This window comes from Carlito syrichta, unplaced genomic scaffold (genome assembly GCF_000164805.1).
Source record: "Carlito syrichta isolate Samal-C Ts95f unplaced genomic scaffold, Tarsius_syrichta-2.0.1 Scaffold288060, whole genome shotgun sequence".
NCBI classification, from domain to species: Eukaryota; Metazoa; Chordata; class Mammalia; order Primates; family Tarsiidae; genus Carlito; species Carlito syrichta.
Window position 1 is genome coordinate 33,169 of NW_007232156.1, and position 3,926 is coordinate 37,094.

At 39.7% G+C, this 3,926-nt stretch overlaps 1 pseudogene; it reads left to right on the forward strand.

Moving 5' to 3' along the window:
- Positions 1–220: 220 nt before the first annotated feature.
- On the forward strand, positions 221–2,818 carry LOC103255368 (annotated as a pseudogene).
- Positions 2,819–3,926: the final 1,108 nt, after the last annotated feature.

The window sequence follows — 3,926 nt, forward strand, 5'->3', positions numbered from 1 at the left end:
ATTTTACACGAAATGGTGCCACCTTGTGGTGCAAACTTATATGCTGTTTAAGAAAAATTCATCGTTCAGGAATTGTACTGGACTTGTTGATTTAAAGATTAAAAAAACACATTTGAGCACCTAAGGTTTCCAAACTCACAAGAGAGACAGATCCAAAAAGATATCACCAAGGGAAATTCAAGCTCTAAGCTCCCGCCAAGACTACTGAAACCTGAGACCTATGGAGGCGTCCCGAGGGCTTGTGGAAGCGGAGGCCCTGAGCCCAGAGCAGGCTGCCCATTACCTGAGATATGTCAAAGAGGCCAAAGAAGCAACTAAGAATGGAAATCTGGAAGAAGCATTTAAACTTTTCAATTTGGCAAGAGACATTTTTCCCAATGAAAAGGTGATGAGCAGAATCCAAAAAATACAGGAAGCCTTGGAGGAACTGGCAGGAAATGGAGATGATGAATTTACAGATGTGTGCAACTCTGGCCTACTGCTTTATCCAGAACTGCACAACCAACTCTTTGAGCACTAGAAGGAAGGTGTGGCTTTCCTCTATAGCCTATATAAGGATGGAAGAAAAGGTGGTATCTTGGCAGATGATATGGGATTAGGGAAGACTGTTCAAATCATCACTTTCCTTTCTGGTATGTTTGATGCTTCACCTGTGAATTATGTGCTGCTGATCATGCCCACCAATCTTATTAACACATGGGTAGAAGAATTTGTCAAGTGGACCCCAGGAATGAGAGTTAAAACCTTTCGTGGTCCTAGCAAGTGTGAACGTACCAGAAACCTCAATCGGATTCAGCAAAGGAACAGCGTCATTATCACTGCATACCAAATGTTAATCAATAATTGGCAGCAACTTTCAAATTTAATGGCCAAGAGTTTGTGTGGGACTATGTTATCCTTGATGAAGCATATAAAATAAAAACCTCTTCTACTAAGTTAGCAATATGTGCTCATGCTATTCCTGCAAGTAATCGCCTCCTTCTCACAGGAACCCCAATCCAGAATAATTTACAAGAACTATGGCCCCTATTTGATTTTGCTTGTCAAGGGTCCCTGCTAGGATCATTAAAAACTTTTAAAATGGAATATGAAAATCCTATTACTTGAGTAAGAGAGAAGGATGCTACCCCAGGGGGGAAAGCATTGGGATTTAAAATATCTGAAAACTTAATGGCAATCATAAAACCATATTTTCTCAGGAGGACTAAAGAAGAAGTACAGAAGGAAAAACTCAAGCAACCCAGAAGTCAGACTTAGTGAAAAGAATCCAGATGTTGATGCCATTTGTGAAATGCCTTCTCTTTCCAGGAAAAATGATTTAATTATTTGGCTATGTCTTGTGCCTTTGCAAAAAGAAATATACAGGAAATTTGTGCCTTTCGATCATATCAAGGAGTTGCTAATGGAGACACGTTCACCTTTGGCTGAACTAGCTGTCCTAAAGAAGCTGTGTGGTCATCCTAGGCTGCTGTCTGCACGGGCTTGTCATTTGCTGAATGTAGTAGGGACTGTCACATTTTCTACTCAAGATGAAAATGAGGGGGAAGATTCCTCAGATATGGACCATATAGATCAAATAACTGATGACACTGATGAAAGAATCTGGGAAAATGATATTCCTAATGGACCTACTTAAGAGACTGTGAGATGAGGGTCATCAAACTGGTGTTTTCCCAGTGAAGGCAAATTCTAAACATCATTGAACGCCTCTTAAAGAATAGGCACTTCAAGACATTGCGAATTGATGGAACAATTACACATCTTTTGGAATGAGAAATACGAATTAACTTATTCCAACAAGATAAAAATTACTGTTTTTCTGCTTACAACTCAAGTAGGTGGTGTTGGTTTCATTAACTGCAGCAACTAGAGTGTTCGTTTTTGACCCTAGCTGGAATCCTGCAACTGATGCTCAAGCTGTGGATAGAGCTTACCAAATTGGACAAAAAGAAAGTGTGGTGGTTTATAGGCTAATCACCTGTGGGATGTAGAGGAAAAAATATACTGAAGACAGGTTTTCAAGGACTCAATAATTAGACAAACTACTGATGAAAAGAAAAACCCTTTCCGATATTTTAGTAGACAAGAATTAAGAGAGCTCTTTACAGTTGAGGATCTTCAGAACTCTTTCAATTCTCATCTGTGAAACAATTTGATGCTTCAGCTCCCACAAGTGACATCAGTCCACTTGGAAGGTTCTTTTCACCTGGAGTATCCAGTAGTGTAAATAAGTCTATAAACTCCAGAAGATCTCTGGCTTCTCGGAGGTCTCTTATTAATGTAGTTTTCCACCATGTGGAAGGATTTGACAACAGCAGTGAAGATAAGGGTGCTGAAGATTATCCAGAAGAAGGGTCAGAGGAAAGCAGTGGTGAAGTTTCTGAGTGTGCAGAAGAGGATCATTCTGGGGAAACACTGTCTTCAGAAAACAAATCCAGCTGGTTATCTATGTCTAAGCCTAGTGCTCTAGCTCAGGAGACCTCTTCTGGTGACCCTGAGTCTCTGGTAAAGGGTTGGTTCTCCCAAATAAAGCAGTGGAGGCTGTGAATGAGTATGAGACTCTTGCAATACGTGGAAAAGAACTGAAGGAGTGTGGAAAACTACAGGAGGCCCTAAACTGCTTAGTTAAAGCACTTGACATAAAAAATGCAGATCCTGAGTTCATGCTCTTGACTTTAAGTTTGTATAAGCAACTTAACACTTGAGAATGTAACCTGTTCATTGTATTTTAAAGTGAAACTGAATATGAGGTAATTTTTGTTTCCATAATTGGATCCTTTGAGAGCATGAAGCATTCAGGCTTAAAGGAGAAAGCTCTCAAAAAACATACTCTGTAAACTTAACAGATCTTTTTTCTAGAGAAGTTTTTGTTAATTAAAAAAAAAAAAAAGATATCACCAAGGGGTCACTACCAAGGTTCTGAACAAGTCAAGCTAAGGATAAAACTAAGGGGGAGAGGTACACCCAATCAAGTGTATACAGTGGAAGATATAAATTCCATAATAAATTATTGTGGAGCTTCATAATAGGAGACAAGTATGCTTTCTGTTGGGGATACACATGTGATCAAGGAAGACTCTTAATTTAAAAGAACCAAGACTCTAGGGGGTCACCAACATGGCCACAGAGCGAAATATGGCAATTGCCACCACAGACTGCAGAGGTCTGTTACCCACTGACCTTCATTTGACATAGGAATAAAGTGAGAACAAACATGAGCAGTTCTGTGCATGTACCCACAGGGACATGGTATTACTCTGTTGAATCAGCAATACTAGAAGACATTTATAAACCCACGACCTTGGAAGGAAAGTTAGAATGACATGGAATATATCAACATATATAACAGTGCAGCCTCAAATAAAACATTAATGCCAGGAGATCCATACATTGTGGAGTAGTGTTTTCTCAACTGGTGCTTGTAATGAAAACCATTTAACAGAAAGGAAAACAAAACGATGGCTATGCATGAATATATAAAAAACATGTATATGTATCATACTGGTAAAGGAAAAAAAAAGAAAGCAGGAACATCCTCATCAGTGCAAAAAAAAGGAAGAAAGGCAAGTGAAAACAGGGAAAATGCAGGAATGATGCTGCCTTGGGCCCCAGATAATTACAGAGTAGAAAAACTGGACAAGCATCTTGCTGAAGACAAGGGAAAATATGGAAGAAAAGCAGAAGCCCATCTTGGTCTCAATGTATTCGGGACACAGGCATAGGGAGGTGACCACTCTATAAGGAACTTGTTGTTCTCTGGTGGCAGTTGGCAATCCTGCAGATAGGGTGGTAGCCATCATGTTCATGTGATAAAGAAATTGAGACGGGAGTCCAAGGTCTGCTTATGGATGCTTCAGTTTTAAACTCCTTACTTGGCTAGAGAGAAACCTAGGAATGAAAATGAACAAGATGTCAGGCCCTTGGAA